The sequence below is a fragment of the Helianthus annuus genome, chromosome 6, assembly GCF_002127325.2.
Source record: "Helianthus annuus cultivar XRQ/B chromosome 6, HanXRQr2.0-SUNRISE, whole genome shotgun sequence".
Classification (NCBI taxonomy): Eukaryota; Viridiplantae; Streptophyta; class Magnoliopsida; order Asterales; family Asteraceae; genus Helianthus; species Helianthus annuus.
This window is the reverse complement of record NC_035438.2, coordinates 16614084-16635151: the sequence shown is the minus strand read 5'-3', so window position 1 is coordinate 16635151 and position 21068 is coordinate 16614084. Positions and strand designations below refer to the sequence as shown.

Here is a 21068-nt window from a genome sequence, read left to right as displayed (position 1 = left end):
AACGGGTATATGACCGTTGGGACCGATTTTATATTAAAAAAATTGTTTTTTTCCTATAAAAACCCTAAATTCTCACCCTTCACTCACATTCTTACCCCAAGTTCTTCATTTCACCTTCAACTACTAGTTTACTACTCCAAAAACAAATCAAACGAAGAAAGGATGGCATGCAACGAAGAAGTGGTGATGCTTTTGGAAACCAAAAGAAACCCGACTATTTGGAAGCACTTCGACTTGTGTCCAAACGTCAAGGCTTTTTGAATCACCAACTTCGCCATCCTATCACGAGCTATTTTTTGTTCATAGCGAAATATTGTACCATCTTTTGAGAGTTGAACTTGACCGGGTGTCAAATCTTTTAAAGCTTTACAAAACTTTTTAGCATGCTTCGCTAAAGTCGAGTTAGAGTCCTTGCTTAATGTGACACTCTAGGTTTTTCCGAACAAACATCTTGTAATATCGTTTTGTATATATATATTATTAAATGGAAACGTGACCTTCTTGCATAATATGTGTTGTATGCATGTATTATATATATTTTTATGCGTATATACTAGTGAGTCGAGACCACGACTCGAGACCACTCGGTCTCGAGTGGGCCACTCGGTCTCGAGTGGGCCGTAACCGGTTGGGCCGAAAACCCCCTTAGCCTACTCGAAACCAAGTATAAAACCCCCAAACTTTCCCCACTTCCTTCATTTTCTTACACAAACACACACACTCCTTCCTTCTCTCTTTCACCAAGAACCCTAAACCACCAAACTCATCTTCTTCCCTTTTCTCTCGAATCTAACCGGCATTAACAAGAAATCTCGGTCAAGCTCATCATCATTCGGACACTTTACTTTCTCGGTTTCTTCTTTGATTCGGTGCCCTTTTTCACAACCGGTTAGTACCCCCTCCATTATAGATGTTAATGCATGACATAGGTATGTTGTTGAATGAATACATGTTCTATATAGTTAAATGTGTGTAGATGACTTTGATGACTAGTTAAATGTTTAGATTGTATGATAGGTAATTTGGAGATGAATGAGTGAGTGTTATGCAAAACATATTCTTGTATGAAAATGTTGTTTAAAGATGATAAGCAAGATTGTTATAACAAATGAATATACATGACGGTGAACCGATGATTGTGTGTAATTTATGACTATTTGGTTTATGTTTGCTTTGAATAAATATGAAAACCCTAAAAGATGAACATGTTGAATATGAGTTGAAGATTTAAAAAGGGCAATGTTTGATCCATTTTTATTAATTGACAGTTTAGGAAACTTGTTAGTTAACCCCCATTGGTTGTTTCTTGATTTGGGCCTGATGCATAGTACATTAGCCTGACTATATCTGAATCTGCACGTGAACTAGACAAGGACAGCATTGCGACTCGAGACCACAACGGTTGCGACTCGAGACCACGGCGTGACAACTCGAGACCGCAACGGTTGCGACTCGAGACCTCCTCGTGACAACTCGAGACCAGACTCGGAACCTCTGAGGTTGCGAGTCAAGCCTGCACCACTCGAAACCAGCCAGTACAAGCCGAGACCTCCTGGTTGCGACTCGAGACCGCATGTTCTCGAGTCGAGACCACCTTGTCTCGACTGGGCTGTCCACTTTGGTTATTGGGCCACAATGTGTTTAGTTTGGGCTACCTGTTGACTGGACTATGTGTTGCTGAAATTCTGTTTGATTGTGTAAATAGTAGGGCCGGCCCAATAACCCAATGTATGTTTGTATGCATGCTACGTGTTAGTTATGTGTAGATTATACGTAATTGCTTGTACACCAAACCTGACCTATACTGGTGACCATGTTAGGACGTGGTGACCAGCGTGTTTGACAAGTAACCTAATCTGCCGAGCAACCCAAGGTGAGTTCACACACTGAAAGCATGCGTCCCGTGGAGGGACACGGACAAACTGCCAACTTTGGGAAAAATACTTTCAAATCATTATTTCCGGGGGAAATCAGAATGGGTAATTACTATCTCCGGGGGAGATACGTTTGGATATTATTTATAAGTCACAACTAGCCAAGCTAAACGAAACTGTATCACCTTAAGTCCCTGCTTACAGTACCGATTAATCGCCGGGGGCGAACGGGTTATTAGTTGATAGCGCTATTAGGTTTGACAACCTCACACCGTGACCGGGGGAGATCGGGCGTGAACTAGTAGACCTCGCATCTTGGTCAATGACGATAGACATTGACTCGGGGCACAACAACTTTCCGTCAACAGTTTCGGTAACTACAGTTTAGTGAGCTTACAGGTGGGGTAGCTCCCCACAACGTGATTATACATGTTTTATCTAAACAACTTAAGTTTTCGAAAACTAAAACTGGACAACTAGTGAACTCGCTCAACTTTTTGTTGACACCTTACTGCATGCTTTGCAGGTACCCAGTGACTCAGGAGCTTGCATTTTGCGGATGTGTAGTGGTCGTCTAACCCGTGTGTGGGGTTCTTAACAAAACTTGAACTAAGAAACTTGTTTTAAACTATTTTGTCTATGCTTCCGCTACTTATCTGAACTGTTACTTAAACTTAAAACTTTTGGAACTTTGACTATGATATTTGCTAACCTTGTGGTTGGTGAGTATTACTTATGTTATGAATTAAATTGCTCAATATAATTGGTGGCTGGATCCTGGTCGGTCACGCCTCCAAGCGGTGGTGTTCCGCATGTGGATTTTGGGGGTGTGACAGATTGGTATCAGAGCCATTGGTTATAGTGAACTTGGTTTTAAAAAGGGGAAAATCTTTTTGGGAAAAACCAGACTATAACCTGTGACTCGTGACGACACTACACTCCAAGTGCAAGGCTCAACACATTAGACCTCATAGCTCGGATTAGTGTTTACTTGTTTGCTTACCTTATGTTTCCTGTTTTGCTATACGTACTAGTGTGCCTAATTAGATAGATACACCTCTCTCTCCTATCTCATTCTCGCTACATTGCGACATCACACTCATACTATGTTTTCTGATTATGAAGACAATGAGTGGACGCGGAAGAGGAAACATTAACATGACTCAGGCTCAATTCACTAACCTGCTTAACACGGTGGCTGCAGCTTTCGCAGCTCACCCTGGAGGTAAACTCGTTATCCTAGGATGTTTAGATCCTACCGCCGCATCGCCTTTTATCCCTAAATCTATACGCTTCGCTTCTCACAAACAGGTCAGCATGCACCTGCGCAACCACCCGTGTGTACTTTCAAAACTTTCATGGATTGCAAGCCTCTCCCTTTCAATGGCACTGAGGGTGCCATAGGTCTTCTGCACTGGATTGAGAAAGTTGAAGCTGTCTTTGCTGTCTGTGAGTGTCCCCCTGCGAATTGGGTGAAGTTTGCTACTGCTACGCTTGAAGGAAACGCGCTTTCCTGGTGGAAGGCGCAAATTCAGATGTTTGGATTAGAAACTGCTAATGCTACTGCGTGGGAGGATTTCAAGGACATGATTAAGGAGGAGTACTGTCACCGGGATGACATCCACAAACTCGAGAACGAGTACTATGCGCTTAAGATGGTTGGGTCAGAGATTGAGACCTACACCAAGCTGTCCAATGACTATGCTACTCTTTGCCCAAACATGTCTCGACCTATGTATCGAAGAATCGAATTGTACATCAAGGGTTTGGCTCCAGAAATTCGAAGCCATGTAACTGCAGCCAACCTCACTACCATTCAGCCGATCGTTCGTCTTGCTCACAAACTCACTGATCAGGCCGTAGAAGAGAGCAAGCTGCCCAAAAGGATCAGTGCTACTGCCGGAACTTCTAATGACAACAAGCGTAAGTGGGAAGGAAATCAAAGTAAGGATGCTAACCCCACTCAGGCCCCAGCACAGCAAAGGAAAACCGAAAACAACAAGGGCACTCAACAACAGGGTGGCTATCGCGGTAACCACCCCAAGTGCAACAAGTGCAATCGACATCACAGTGGGCCTTGTGGGAAAAGTCAGTGTCAGCGATGTAACAAGATGGGGCATGAGGCCAAGGACTGTAGGAGTCCACGTCCTGTGGGGCAGAACCAGCAGCAGCATCATGGGAACGTCAAGGGTTGTTTTCAGTGCGGAGCTGAGGGGCACTTTAAGAAGAATTGCCCTGAACTGAACCAGAACCGCAACAACAATCAGGGAGCTGGAAACAACGATCAGAACAACAATGCCGGGAATGGTGCAAGGGGAAGGGCTTTTGTGATTGGGGCCGGAGAAGCGAGGAATGACCCCAATGTCGTGGCGGGTAAGTTCCTACTCGATGATCGTTATGTTTCTGTATTATTTGATTCTGGAGCCGATGCTAGTTATGTGTCCCTACGTATTAGTAAGAAGCTTAAGCGCCCGCTTTCGTTACTAAGTTCTAATCATATCGTCGAGCTAGCAAATGGTAGAAACATCGAGGCCTCACATGTTATCAAAGGCTGCAAACTAGTACTGTCTGGTCAGACCTATAGCATCGATCTTTTCCCTGTTACTCTTGGAAGCTTTGATGTTGTTATCGGCATGGATTGGTTATCCAAACATCGCGCGGAAATCCTCTGTCAGGAGAAGATGGTTCGCATTCCCCGCCGTTCTGGCAAACCCCTCATTGTACAAGGTGGCAAAGGCGGAGAAATCTCAGGCGTTATCTCATTTTTGAAGGCCCAGAAGTGTTTACGAAAAGGGCACACCGCTATCTTAGCACTTGTCACCAACACGCAGGAAAAGGAAAAGAGGATTGAAGATTTTCCAGTAGTGCGTGACTACCCCGAGGTATTTCCTGAAGAACTACCTGGACTCCCTCCCCACCGTCAGGTCGAATTCCAAATCGAGCTAGCTCCCGGAGCAGCGCCCATAGCTCGTGCGCCTTATCGACTAGCCCCCGCAGAATTGAAGGAACTCTCTACACAACTACAGGAACTATTGGATAAAGGGTTTATCCGCCCTAGTTCATCACCCTGGGGAGCACCGGTACTCTTTGTTAAGAAGAAGGATGGCACGTTCCGAATGTGCATCGACTATCGTGAGCTGAACAAAGTTACCATCAAGAACCGCTACCCTCTCCCGCGAATCGACGACTTATTCGATCAGTTGCAAGGATCGAGCTACTACTCTAAGATCGACTTACGATCAGGCTATCATCAGCTAAGAGTTCGTAATGAAGACATCTCCAAAACTGCATTCAGAACTCGTTATGGTCATTATGAATTCCTTGTCATGCCCTTTGGGATGACCAACGCGCCCGCGGTATTCATGGATCTTATGAACCGAGTGTGCAAACCTTACCTCGACAAATTCGTGATTGTGTTTATCGACGACATCCTGATCTACTCGAAAAGTCAAGAAGAGCATGAACAGCACCTACGCCTTATCCTTGAACTCCTTCGCAATGAGCAACTGTACGCCGAGTTCTCGAAATGCGACTTCTGGCTTCGAGAAGTCCATTTCCTTGGGCACGTGGTTAACAAGGATGGAATTCACGTCGACCCTGCAAAGATCGACTCTATAAAGAATTGGCCTACCCCTAAGACTCCGACCGAAGTCCGCCAATTCTTAGGACTAGCAGGGTACTATCGAAGTTTTATCATGGGATTCTCAAAGATCGCTCAGCCTCTCACGGCTCTTACTCAGAAGGGTATGGTTTATAAATGGAGTGAAGCTCAGGAAACCGCATTTCAGAAGCTAAAGGATAACCTCTGTAGTGCTCTTATCCTATCGTTACCTGAAGGTACCGACGATTTTGTGGTTTACTGCGATGCATCTATTCATGGGCTCGGTTGCGTGTTAATGCAACGCGAAAAAGTTATTGCCTACGCCTCTCGACAACTTAAGACTCACGAAAAGAACTACACTACGCACGACTTGGAACTAGGAGCAGTGATCTTTGCGCTTAAGATATGGAGACATTACCTGTACGGTACCATGTGCACCATTTACACCGATCACAGGAGTCTCGAGCATATCTTCAAGCAAAAGGAATTAAACATGCGACAACGTCGATGGGTCGAACTCCTGAATGCTTATGAATGCGCCATCAAGTATCATCCGGGCAAGGCCAATGTCGTGGCAGACGCCCTCAGCCGAAAAGACACTACGCCCAAGCGCGTGCGAGCGCTACAACTTACCATCCAGTCTAACCTCCCTACTCAGATTCGAAATGCTCAGATTGAAGCTCTGAAACCGGAAAACATCAGGGCTGAGTCCCTGCGAGGATCGAGACAACGACTAGAACAAAAAGAAGATGGTGCTTACTATGTGGCAGGGCGCATTTGGGTCCCACTCTATGGAGATCTACGTGAGCTTGTGATGGACGAAGCCCATAAGTCCCGTTATTCAGTACATCCTCGTTCGAATAAGATGTACCACGACTTAAGGACCACTTACTGGTGGCCTGGCATGAAAGCCCACATAGCAGCATACGTTAGCAAATGTTTGACCTGCGCAAGAGTCAAGACTGAGTATCAGAAACCAGCAGGCCTACTCCAGCAACCAGAAATCCCGAAGTGGAAATGGGAACAAATTTCCATGGATTTTGTTACGGGGCTACCTAGATCCCAACGCGGGAATGACACTATTTGGGCGATTGTAGATCGATTGACTAAGTCTGCACACTTTCTGGCCATCAAGGAAACAGATAAGTTTTCTACCTTGGCAGAAGTCTACTTAAAGGAAGTAGTCTCGAGACACGGGGTGCCAACTTCCATTATTTCCGACCGAGACGCTCGTTTTACTTCCGAGTTGTGGCAAGCTATGCACAAATCCTTTGGCTCACGTTTGGACATGAGCACCGCTTATCACCCACAAACGGATGGGCAGTCTGAACGCACCATCCAAACCCTGGAAGACATGCTTAGAGCATGTGTGATCGATTTTGGCAAGAATTGGGAGAAGCATCTACCGCTGGTGGAATTCTCCTACAATAACAGCTACCACACTAGCATTCAGGCGGCACCTTTTGAGGCATTGTACGGTCGTAAATGCCGATCACCTCTTTGCTAGGCGGAAGTCGGTGACAGCCAAATCACAGGCCCAGAACTGGTGGTAGATACAACGGAAAAGATTGCCCAGATCAGACAACGCATGGCGGCAGCTCGTGACCGCCAGAAAAGCTACGCTGATAAGCGTAGGAAACCGCTAGAATTCCAGGTCGGGGACCGGGTTCTACTTAAAGTCTCACCCTGGAAGGGTGTGGTTCGTTTCGGTAAACGAGGCAAGCTGAATCCGCGATATGTTGGACCATTCGAAATTACCGAGAGAATCGGTAAGGTTGCTTATAGATTGAACCTGCCTGCAGAGCTGAGTGCAGTTCACAATGTTTTTCACGTGTCTAATCTGAAGAAGTGTCTGTCAGATGAAACACTCATAATTCCCTTCAAGGAACTCACTATTGATGAACAGCTACACTTTACTGAGGAACCGATTGAGATCACGGATCGAGAGATCAAAACCCTCAAACGTAGCCAAATACCTCTCGTGCGAGTTCGTTGGAACTCACGACGTGGCCCAGAGTTTACCTGGGAGCGGGAAGACCAGATGAAGTGCAAGTATCCCCAGTTGTTCCCAAACGAAACCCCCAGCACTGAAGCTACAACCGAATTTCGGGACGAAATTCCAAATTAACGGGGGGATGATGTGACACCCCGTCGAAACACTCTCACACGTACTAGCTTGACAGTGGCTGCCTTAACTTTCGGGACGAAAGTTCTTAAAACTTGGGGATAATGTGACACTCTAGGTTTTTCCGAACAAACATCTTGTAATATCGTTTTGTATATATATATTATTAAATGGAAACGTGACCTTCTTGCATAATATGTGTTGTATGCATGTATTATATATATTTTTATGCGTATATACTAGTGAGTCGAGACCACGACTCGAGACCACTCGGTCTCGAGTGGGCCACTCGGTCTCGAGTGGGCCGTAACCGGTTGGGCCGAAAACCCCCTTAGCCTACTCGAAACCAAGTATAAAACCCCCAAACTTTCCCCACTTCCTTCATTTTCTTACACAAACACACACACTCCTTCCTTCTCTCTTTCACCAAGAACCCTAAACCACCAAACTCATCTTCTTCCCTTTTCTCTTGAATCTAACCGGCATCAACAAGAAATCTCGGTCAAGCTCATCATCATTCGGACACTTTACTTTCTCGGTTTCTTCTTTGATTCGGTGCCCTTTTTCACAACCGGTTAGTACCCCCTCCATTATAGATGTTAATGCATGACATAGGTATGTTGTTGAATGAATACATGTTCTATATAGTTAAATGTGTGTAGATGACTTTAATGACTAGTTAAATGTTTAGATTGTATGATAGGTAATTTGGAGATGAATGAGTGAGTGTTATGCAAAACATATTCTTGTATGAAAATGTTGTTTAAAGATGATAAGCAAGATTGTTATAACAAATGAATATACATGATGGTGAACCGATGATTGTGTGTAATTTATGACTATTTGGTTTATGTTTGCTTTGAATAAATATGAAAACCCTAAAAGATGAACATGTTGAATATGAGTTGAAGATTTAGAAAGGGCAATGTTTGATCCATTTTTATTAATTGACAGTTTAGGAAACTTGTTAGTTAACCCCCATTGGTTGTTTCTTGATTTGGGCCTGATGCATAGTACATTAACCTGACTATATCTGAATCTGCACGTGAACAAGACAAGGACAGCATTGCGACTCAAGACCACAACGGTTGCGACTCGAGACCACGGCGTGACAACTCGAGACCGCAACGGTTGCGACTCGAGACCTCCTCGTGACAACTCGAGACCAGACTCGGAACCTCTGAGGTTGCGAGTCAAGCCTGCACCACTCGAAACCAGCCAGTACAAGCCGAGACCTCCTGGTTGCGACTCGAGACCGCATGTTCTCGAGTCGAGACCACCTTGTCTCGACTGGGCTGTCCACTTTGGTTATTGGGCCACAATGTGTTTAGTTTGGGCTACCTGTTGACTGGACTATGTGTTGCTGAAATTCTGTTTGATTGTGTAAATAGTAGGGCCGGCCCAATAACCCAATGTATGTTTGTATGCATGCTACGTGTTAGTTATGTGTAGATTATACGTAATTGCTTGTACACCAAACCTGACCTATACTGGTGACCATGTTAGGACGTGGTGACCAGCGTGTTTGACAAGTAACCTAATCTGCCGAGCAACCCAAGGTGAGTTCACACACTGAAAGCATGCGTCCCGTGGAGGGACACGGACAAACTGCCAACTTTGGGAAAAATACTTTCAAATCATTATTTCCGGGGGAAATCAGAATGGGTAATTACTATCTCCGTGGGAGATACGTTTGGATATTATTTATAAGTCACAACTAGCCAAGCTAAACGAAACTGTATCACCTTAAGTCCCTGCTTACAGTACCGATTAATCGCCGGGGGCGAACGGGTTATTAGTTGATAGCGCTATTAGGTTTGACAACCTCACACCGTGACCGGGGGAGATCGGGCGTGAACTAGTAGACCTCGCATCTTGGTCAATGACGATAGACATTGACTCGGGGCACAACAACTTTCCGTCAACAGTTTCGGTAACTACAGTTTAGTGAGCTTACAGGTGGGGTAGCTCCCCACAACGTGATTATACATGTTTTATCTAAACAACTTAAGTTTTCGAAAACTAAAACTGGACAGCTAGTGAACTCGCTCAACTTTTTGTTGACACCTTACTGCATGCTTTGCAGGTACCCAGTGACTCAGGAGCTTGCATTTTGCGGATGTGTAGTGGTCGTCTAACCCGTGTGTGGGGTTCTTAACAAAACTTGAACTAAGAAACTTGTTTTAAACTATTTTGTCTATGCTTCCGCTACTTATCTGAACTGTTACTTAAACTTAAAACTTTTGGAACTTTGACTATGATATTTGCTAACCTTGTGGTTGGTGAGTATTACTTATGTTATGAATTAAATTGCTCAGTATAATTGGTGGCTGGATCCTGGTCGGTCACGCCTCCAAACGGTGGTGTTCCGCATGTGGATTTTGGGGGTGTGACACTTAACAAGGCGCCACAATGTTTACATTGGGCCTTTTGCGAACCGTCACTCATTTCGACCAAGTCCCAATTGCACCATACTTCCGCATTGCGATTATGTGATAATGTTCCAACAACATATGGAGCGGTTTGACTTGTAGTAACATCTTTGACGGATGGGGAATTTGTGGTTTTAGAGGTCTTTAAAGCCATTGTAGAAAAGTATTACAAGAATTAGAAGAAAATGATATAAGAAGAATAAGAGGATTGGTGAGTTAAAAATTTGAAATTTGAAAACATTATATAGGAATCGGTTCTAACGGCTAGTAACCGGTTCCAACGGATATATTAGGCATTTAATGAATATTAATGAGCTTGCAACGGGTAGAACTGGTTCCAACGGTAACAAAAATACCGGGTATACTGGAGGAACCGGGTACTAGTAGAACCGGGTACAACATAGGAACCGGGTACGGGTATAAACCGAGTAGGGTTCGGAACCGGGTACTACCCATTTGTTTTGAGAAAAAATAGAACCGGGTAGGAACCACTGGGTTTTTTGAATCTGGACCCGGTTCTCCTATGTACCGGGTACGAACTGGAACCGGTTCCGGGTCGGTTCTACGGGTCCGGGTTTGGAACCGGGTATTATGCCCATCTCTACCTGTAACTTGTAAGCTCCTCTTAGTTCTTACCATATATTATATTTTTAGTGACTAGTATTAAGCCTTCATGTTGCGGTAGGGCCACCAAGTACACCAATGTCACACCATTATCAGCAACTATCAACACCGGAAAAGTTCGTGTAAAAATGAAATGAATAACGAAAAGATTATCCAAGACATGTGTGTTGCAACGAGGCCGCTAAACAGGAAAACAATAGGCGAAAGAATGTTGAACCACACACGTACGTTGCGGTGTGTTAACTTACAAAATTTAGAACGAAACATAAAATAAAAATAATTGTAAAATATGAAAAGTACAAAGAAACAAAGTTGAAAGGGAATGAATTATAGGGTTAAACCGTAAACAATGTAAAAATAGTGGGGTTAAAAGTAAAAAACAAAAATTCAAAAGTGGGTACAAGTACAACCCACTAAAATGCTAAAAGTACAAACCATTATGAATATAAAAATTGCTAATTAATAATATATATATATATATATATATATATATATATATATATAATTGTACAACCCAATGAACAAAAGGTATAAAAAATTGCTAATTATATATCTATACAAAAAGTAACTTAAGGTTCCTCACAACACCATCACAACCCTTCATTAAAAAAAGGCATCCACTCATTCACAAAAGACACCGATTCATTGATTCATACATAATGAAATTGTGTTGCATTCCTTTTAACGGATCGTCGCATCCCGTCATTTGCAAGGGCACCGTTTCATTCCCCTTTACAAAATAATGTAGGGCTATCATCGAATTTTATACGACAATGGCACCGCTTCATCCTTTCATTCAAATAAGATAAAAAACATTAAAGAAACCGCTAAAAAATTTCACATGAATGAAAAACCGAACAACAATCTGACTTTACATAACCCGGCACACCGAACAACAATCTGACATCCAATCCGACGCGCCGAGCAAAACCCATTAAAAAATTCCGACAAAAACCTACACACGAATGAAAAAAATGAACAACAATGGTACTTTATATTTTCATCTGATCCGACGCACCGGAAACAATTGGACTTTACATCCAAACCGTCGTGTCTTCTCCAACCACCGTTTACATCCAACCGTCAATGTGTCTTCCCCAACCACCATTTCCCCATCATATATAACCCTCACCACATCCAAAATCTCCGGCCGGAAATTTTAAACGGTCACGAAAGGAAGCCACAAAACACCAATGTTTTTTGTACGACGTGGCGTGGTAGAAGGGCAGCGGTAGAGACGGTTACGGAGAAGTAGAAGAGATGATCGAATCGGCAGTGGTTGCGGTGGTAGCAGTTCGGTGATGGTGGTGGCGGTGATTCGGTGGTTGTGCTGTGGTGGCGGTGTGGCGGCTAGGTGATTGTTGTGTTGATTTCTTCTCCTATGCCTTGGGTGATGGATGCCATGCTTTAGTGTGTATGTTGAGTGTGTGTGCAAATGTATCAGATCTTTGTGGATTTATAATGTATTTATAAATCAAATTACAAAAAGTTATGAGGTACGCATGCCTATGTAAATTTTTAAGATTCAAGATTTTAGATTTATAACGAGGAAACAACAAACCATATTTTGTTGTCATGTGTTTATTCAAAAGTTATATGGTAGGCTATATTTAGGTGGCTCAAACTACCTTCTAGCCCGAATATAGAGACTTGCAGAGACATTCTTAATGTGCTGGATAACCAAAAAGGGTCAAAAAATTGGAAGAAACTCATTGGTACAGTACTTATGGCAACATTACGGCAATTATGGAAAGTTAGAAATGAAAAAGATTTCAATGGTGTCAACATGTCGGTTAAGAAGACAGTGGAAATTATAAATGCGAACACGTACCTATAGATTTAAGGGCAAACAAAATTAAAAAATTTCATATAGGAGAGATGGGATGATTTCAATGTGCAAGATGTAAGCACGTAGTACCGTTTTGGTTTTATTTCGTATAGATATATAATGTGTTTGAACTGTCAAAGACGAGAGGATAGGTTGTAGTCTTTGTATCCGTCTATATCGTCGGAAAAATACTCGATTGGCAGTTGTGAGTGCGAGGTTTTGGGTTTAGCGGTGGTAGTGGTTTATGGCTTTGAGATGAAACAGAAAAGTTGTATTTGGAAATTGAAAGTTTCTGCACAAGAATTGGAATTTGAAATGTTTTTATAAAAGTTGAATTTGGAACTTGAAAGTCTCCCCATGAGAAATGAAATATGAAATGTTGTTATAATATTGTACTCTGCATTTAATAATCATCTATTATTATTATTTTATTATTTTCAATTAATCATATATCAAATTCTCACAAATTTGAAATACATCTTCAAGTTAAACTAAATAACAAAATAAGATTAATTAAGATTTATAATATTTTTAATAGACATCTTAACATTTCGCAATGCACGACTAAAACGTTCCACGCGTGTGTACGGTTTTACGTTTTCACATATGTTTTTTGGGGTATCGATTTGACGCCTTCGCCTCAACGCGCAGGTCATAAGTAAGACGACCGGTTATGAAACATTGGTTTCATCCACAAAAAGTAACATTTCGTCATAATTTAGTAAAACTATAATAATGGACACATAAGTCGTGGAACATTCTTCAAAAGAAAAATCGCATCGCATTAAACTTAATAAATTTCGCATCTATATACTGATACTAAAGACATTCTTTATCAACATCCCGCCGCAACGCGCGGGTTAACGTCAACTTGTTAATAATATTTAGGAAAAGTTACAAGTTTTGTCCTTTATTTTAATACCACTTATCAGGCGAAGTCCTTTTCGACGAATTTTGATAGGTTTTGCCCTTTATATGGAATATTGTTGCACGCCTTGTCCTTTAGCCCTAATCCAGTTAGATTTTTTTGTTAAATCTGGTCATGTGCAAGGCGCATGAGGGCATTCTTGTAATTTCACCTTAAAGGACTAAATATGTAAATAACTTAAATTCTCAACCATTTTAAATAAATAAAAATGTTATCTCTCAATCACTTAGACCATCATCACCACCACCGCCATCTCCCACCACCATCACATCTCGATGTTTCCTCATCGACATACCTTCGCCACCACCGAGAGATGATAATCTAAAACAATCTTTAAATACAGTAACAATCTTTAAATATAGTTACACTATACATTATACACTATACAATACATAAAATATATACAGTCTCCTACTTTCCTTTACCACCGTCATCAAAAATATTCAAAATCACACACCAGACCTTCAAACCCTAACACAACAATGGATCCTCTAACAACACTCCGAGAGATGACAATCCAAAACAAGCTCTACCAAATCAATCGATTCAACTCAATCCTTTCATTCCCCTGCACAATCGAAACCGCATACAGATCCAAACAAGGTAATCTTTGTACACTCGAAACCCTCGTTTACTTCATCACAAACCTCCACATCAAGCACCACGATTACATCCGCAACCCCGGCACACAAGGATTGTGTCGGATCCCCGCCGTCACTCTTCTCGATCGAAAACCATTAATCGAGTATCTTCACGGCCAAATTTCCAACACTGACGCCATTGAATTTCATGATTATTGTGTTAATAATCTACACATTTACCCCAATTTGAATCTTTCACCGGTTGATGATGTTAAATTTGATAATTTAGAATCTAGGGTTAGGGCTCAGGATAAAAACCCAATTGAATCCTGCACCGAGAGTTTTTGGAAGATAGGGTGTTTATACCGACGGATGTAAAGATGAAGGGGATGAAGGGGTCGAAGCCGGAGTGTGTGATAGTGTTGAAGAAGTTTAGGAGTAGGGATAAGGTGGTGACGACGTTGAAGGCGTAAGAGGCGTGGATTGTGGTGGTCGGCATGTTAGGGTTGGGGTTGACAGAAGAAAGGATTGTGGAGGTGGTCCGATAGGGTTGGTTGTAGTGGCGGGTGGAGCTGGTCCGGTGGCGGTGGTGGCTGGTGGACTTAATTAACTACTCAGAGAGAGAGAGAGAGAGAGAGTACTATGTATGTTTGTGTTTAGAGAGTGAGGAATTTTGTTTTATTTATTAAAAAGATTCACAAATATATTAAGAAGGTTTTGTTTGATTTATTAAAAAGATTCACAAATAAATGGGTAGAAAGACTAAACTACCCCTGTTTGACTAGATTTAACAAGAAATATTAACTGGGTTAGGTGTAAAGGATAATTCGTGTAAAGAATTTTCCTATAAAGGGCAAAACTTGTCAAAATTCGTTGAAAATGAAATCGTCTAAAAAAATATATTAAGATAAAAAAAAACAAAACGTGTAATTTTTCCTAATATTTATAATTGTACAATCCAATAAACAAAAGGCACAACATCATAATGCATAAAAACCAATGAAGTATCCAATATAACGCCAATATACATGAACCCCCTGTAAATTATAATATAATATAATATAATATAATATAATATAACATAACATAACATAACATAACATAACATAACATAACATAACATAACATAACATAACATAACATAACATAACATAACATAACATAATAGATAATTGTACAACTCAATAAACAGAAGGCACAACACAATAATGCATTAAAAATCAATTAAGCACACAATACAACATCAATATGTATAAACCACCTTACAAATTAATTAATTAATTAATAATTAATTAATTAATAATATATAATATATAAATTAGATATAAAAATATACTCATTGTTTCTTTATTAAAATCTTGTTTACAAGCTACCCTTTGTATGCAACTAGTATTTTTCAATACGCACGCGTTGCGCGAAAGCCATTAGGGCTTTCGAAATGTGGTCAAGAGCGATTCTAGCATGATAGCTCCCAAGTCATATACATGGTCATGATCATTATCCTGAATGTCAAACCTGAAAAAATGTATATTAACATTAGGGAGACACATGATGAGCGTTGACCTCGGAAAAGTCAAACTATTCTATTTACCTTTTGCTAAGAGTTTCACTTGATTTGGTGATCGAATGTCCAGCTACCTGTAGTAAAAAACCTTATAATATTGCAAGTTGCGTTTAGAGAAGTGTTACTTGAATTAAGAAGAAACTACATACCTTAGATTCTGCTTGCAAAGGAAGAATGTAGCCACTGATCTTCACCCTAAAACTTTGATCCAACAAAGCATCAGTTATTTATTTTAAGGTTGTTTGGGCTGAATCCCTTCTGAAATCCCGATAGCAGCCGCTAACCTCTGTGCCCGCCCAGGAGAGTATATGTCCAGCTATCAATTTAAATTTAAGGTATGTTAAACTCTTGGAGATTGTTGGTTTGACTTATGGAGTCAAACCGACCGATATTTAACTTTCATATTGCTAGTAACCTTTTGAGTTCCAGAAAACTTTTAATAATCATACCAAGTTATAACAAAAGACTATTAAGGGTGTGTATTTATGGTTCGTCAATCGGATCAATGGAAGCTCCTTGTAGAAGTCGTCGAATTTATCTGGTAGGGTGGTGGTGGTCCAGATAACCTATGCTTCAAATATTGGTCCTTAACCGATATCCGATATTTTACCGCATTAACTGCATAGATCTCGCCAAGTGTACTCATAAAACCAAAAAAAGTTTACGTAGGTAAAAGAATCGGCGTCACTAACGCATGATGTATATGAGCCGGCCCTGAGAATTCTGGTGCCGTGTTCGAGCTCGAAAAAATGTGCTCCAATTGCCACCCAAAGAAACATCAGATATTTTTAATTATTATTTTTAGTAAATCAAATGGGTATTGGGCTATATAAAGCTAATGGGCTAACTTTTAAAACTTAAGAATTGTTTTGTAATAGGCCTATCAATAACTTGGACTTTCTATAGGTATACTATCTAAAAAAATATAACATATATATCATAGTTATGAAATGCGCTAGGCACACTCTAGGCGCATGGGCTTCGCCTCTCGCCTAAGCGAGAAGCGCAAAAAAATCGTGGGCCTGGGAAAAAAACGCAAGTAAATAAAACCATAAAAAATAATATAATGTATTAAAAACACTTTTTTTTTTCAAACTGAGAAGCCATAACCTGTGAATATGAATCAAAACATAAATACATATGAATTGTTCAATATACTGCAGAATCGTCATAAGATAATATTGTAGTATTTTGCAGGCCAAAAAAAGAGCATAAAATTATGAACATTTGTTTATCATTATCGAATAAAAAGATAAGATATCTTAAACTTTTTTAAAATTCAAATACATATAAGATTTGATTGAGCGAGTAAGAAGCTTTACATATACATTCATATAAAGCTATGAAGTTAGTAATGATACATGGAAGTTGACTTTTTTATGAACGTTTCAGATCTAAAACTATATATGAGAAAACAAATTTAAAAGCTATCGCTTTACCTGTGTTTGGCATTGGTACGAAGCATTCAATTCATTGCCATGCCAAAATCAACTGGAAAAAGACTTTTGAGATAATCATAGCCGAATGACAGAACCATCGATTACCACAGCCAACCAACAAAACTATAGCAAAATACCGTAATTAGATCACAAAAACTGCTAAAAAACATCGATTAAGTAGGCTCACATATAGATCATAGCCAAGAAACCAAAATCCATAAGAAAATTAACGACAAAGAGGTAAAACACTTGAATCATATAGACACACAAAACCATCGCCATCGTGCGCCAACCAGGAGCGGTGGTTGGCAAGTAGACCACAGGTCATATGGCCTTCTAAGGCATATGGCCTTCTAAGGCATATGGCCTTCTAAGGTTTCAACATATGACAAAAATACCCCTGGTCGGTAACCTCTGGTAAACACAGTAGGTGATGAGAGAGAGAGAGAGAAAGACCGGAAGAAAAGACCTCAGGAGGCGGCATCGATGAAAGAGAGAGGGCGGAAGAGAGAACCAGGCGTCGAAATGCACCTGGCAGCCGTCAAGGCCCCACCACCAGGGATGACGCTGCTCCTCCCAGCTTTCTCTCTCCACCTACACATAGCATCCTCCACTTACCGAACAACAAACTGGCCGCCGTGGTGTCGGAGGAAGCTGCTCCCATCTCTTCCTCTCTCTAAAATCTGCACCCACCCACCGCCCTCACTCATCTCGTTCTCCTCTTCTGAGGTGCACATTTTCCTCTAAAGAGGGTAAGGTGTGGATCTGGAACACAACTGTTTGAAGTGGGGATAACCGCCAAATAGTCCAATCAGAACAAACCATGGAAACAAACACTGTTTACAGCGGAACCCTCAAGCACCACCGCCTTCTGCCGTTGTTTGCTGCGTCAAAACCACCGGTCGGTGGCCGGACGGAGACCACTGCCCGTTCCTCCATCACCGTCGCTCTGCTCTCTCTACATGGCTAATTTTGTCTCTCTCTTTCTGTGTCCTGTGTCTTCATACCGGAAAAGGAAATGAGATGGGAAGTTGTGGAGGCTGAGGAGACTCCCACGTGGCTTGTGTTAAAGACCTGAAATGCCCTAGTTGCTAATAACTGTTCATTCACTTTGCCTACTATCATATATTAATAATAACTAGTTATATTTCCGCCCGCGCGTTGCGGCGGGGATCCAATGACTGCAAAACGCGTGTCATTAACGGCAAGCAGATACCGAATATCAAAACATAAATAAAAATGTCGTGAAAATGATAGTCAATCCGTCCTAACAAAGCGATTTTAAATAACCTAATATATAATAATAGGACCCACATGTTCTACACGTTGGAAATTCGGTTGTTTTCAGTTCAGTTATTACGGTGCTAACACGTTAAAATATGGATGAGCTCGGTACCTGTAACGGCACCGAAAGTACCGATCCGGAAAATCATCGAAATTAGGTACCGGCACCGAAAATGCTCGGTACAATACGGTATGGTATTTGAAAGTAAAAATCAATAAATATAGGTATGGTGCTAGACCGGTGTCGAACCGAAAGTAACGATTCTGAAAACGACAAAAGGTGGGTACCAAATTGGTACCGAAAATGATTTGGTATAGTAAATTTGGTACCGATACGATACCGGTTTGATTACAGGATTTGATACGATTTTCTCATCAATAATCTAAATATCCAACTTAATTTTACATGCTACAGTTCATTCATTACGTAAAAAGACAAAAAATAAAGCAAAATAAGTTGTTGTGTATATAAAACCTCATTCAAACAAAATACAGTTTACTTACTGTGTGTATGAAAAGTAATCTAAACTGTGCAATTACTTGCATTGCTACATTGCTACAGGATTTGATGAGCTCGGTACCAACCGGTACTGAAAATACCGTTACCGAAATCACCAAAAATGGGTACCGGTACCGAATATACCTGGTATAGTACGGCTTTATACGGTCGGTACTGGTACGACACCGGTATTTGAGGGTAAAACCTGATGAATACCGATGCCGAACGAATACCGAAAATACACTCAGTTTAGTAAATTTGATACCGGTACCTAATACTATTTATTCATTTATATTTTTATTAATATTTATTTATTGTTACTGTTCAATCCCTTCTGTTTTTAATATACTAGTTGATGCCCCGCCCGCGTTGCGGAGCGATGGCCGAGTAATTCTCAATCAATTAAAAAAAGCCTACTATAATTTTGCTAGGAAAAAAAGAAAACAAAAATGATGATAAGATCGTAATTTTTGGCTAAGGGCAAAACTATAATTTTTCAAGACTAATGAACCGGTGTTAGGCAGCTCCTTGAGACGAAAAAATATTAAATCGAGTAAACCAATTAAAACAAAAAATCTTTATAGTTTTGGTAAAAAAAATAAAACAATGGGAAAAACGTAATTTTAAACTGAGGGCGAAATCATAATTTTATTTCAGTGACAAATCGTAAATTAAATGGACCAATGGGGGAGTGCCAGGAAGCTGCCGGCATGACAATAATTTTAAACTGGGGGCAAAATTGTACTTCACCAGGAAAAAAAAAACGATGGGCGTAATGTAAATTTAAGTTGAGGGCAAATTCGTAACTTGGCTTTGAGAAAAAAATAACTAATGGCAAAAGTATAAATTTATACGGGGCAAAATCGAAATTTTGAACCGAGGGAAAATTGGAACTTTTAGCTAGGAGCAAAAGCGGATTTATTTTTAAGTGGGGGCAAAAACATAAAGTCAAAATCGTAATATTTAACCGGGGGCAAAATTGAAATATTTAGCTAGGAGCAAAAGCGTAAATTTATTTTTCAGCGGGGGCAAGAACATATTTATGAACTGATGGCAAAAACGTAATTTTAAATCGGGATAAAATCGTAAATTTGTTTGGCTAATAAGAGAGTACCAGACAACACTATTACACCTGCCACCCATTTAGCCCAACTGAGGGCGGAACTATTACCGGCTGATGTAGTGTCTTTGTATGTATTGAAAATGAAAATGCAAGATGTACATGTACACCTGAGTTGGATTTGAACGACTTTGATGGGCTTTTCTGGAGCAACACTTTTTAGACCATTTGGGCTTTGGGCTTCGGCCTATGTACACCATCTCTTGTGTATTTCTTTCGTGACTTTGTCCTTTTGTACATATAGGCAGTAAGTCACTGATTTCAAATGTTTACGAGTTGTATTCCTAACCATGTGAAGGTTCATAAGTTTGTGGTAAAAGAAATTGTTTTCTCAGTGTGTCACATATTTAACAATAATTAAACTAAACTACACAAAGGGAGGTTTTAATTTAAACACCTTTGGTTGCAGACAATTAATAAGTAGATGAAAACTACAAAAGCTTAAGAATATCATTTAAGTCTTAGGACTCAATCAATACAACTTACCCTATTGCGATGAGCAAATCTTTTAGAGGGTTCTTATACTCGAGGAACGTGTTATGCCAGGGCATGAGATCATAAACACCGAAGATGACATGAAGAGTTTGCTCTAGAGTTACTAAAAGGGAAATGAGCATGCCAGTGATAAGTACTCAATGCAACACACAATTACTCGATCACCAAAGAGAGTCATGTGTCAACCCAATGGTGGATGTGGTCGAAAGGATTGTCGATGGAGTAGTAAGAGACTGATCACTCCTCCACGCCAACTTGTTAGAACTTCGGACTCTATTTCTTAAATGAGTACAAGGCAGGACGAAACTAGTAAACCTTGATCATACATACGATGGGAGGTTGAACCTTGACTTCTTGTCGATCTAAAGGGGTCCATTCCCCAATGCTCATAACAATAATTGATATTTAAGTCAAAACATGAAGTGAGATATACCTTTTCTGAATTTGAACTTGAAACTTAAATTGTGAAACTAAAGCCGTCATCCCTTTTTGATCAGGGGTGAATTCTGGGGTGTTTTGAGGGTTCCCGGGAACCCCCCTTTGGTTTGGAAAAAATAATGGAAACCTTGTATGATTTGAAAAAAAATAGTAAGAATCTACTAAAAGGAACCACGTGGAAAACATTCCTTGATCCGCCACTGTTTTTGATGTTGCCTTCTTTCATGAATATCTGA

The 21068-nt window shown here is 40.7% G+C and overlaps 1 long non-coding RNA gene across 2 annotated transcripts; it reads right to left on the bottom strand.

Annotated features, from left to right (window-relative positions):
* Positions 1-15458: 15458 nt before the first annotated feature.
* LOC110895863 lies at positions 15459-18076 on the bottom strand. Of its 2 annotated transcripts, XR_002567426.2 has the most exons (5): positions 17615-18076; positions 16997-17119; positions 15707-15873; positions 15585-15631; positions 15459-15508 (listed from the first exon to the last, which is right to left on the bottom strand). It is a non-coding gene; the product is annotated as an uncharacterized LOC110895863 (long non-coding RNA). The 2 variants fall into 2 exon arrangements; XR_002567425.2 differs by having other exon boundaries at positions 16997-18076.
* Between the last annotated feature and the right edge of the window lie 2992 nt (positions 18077-21068).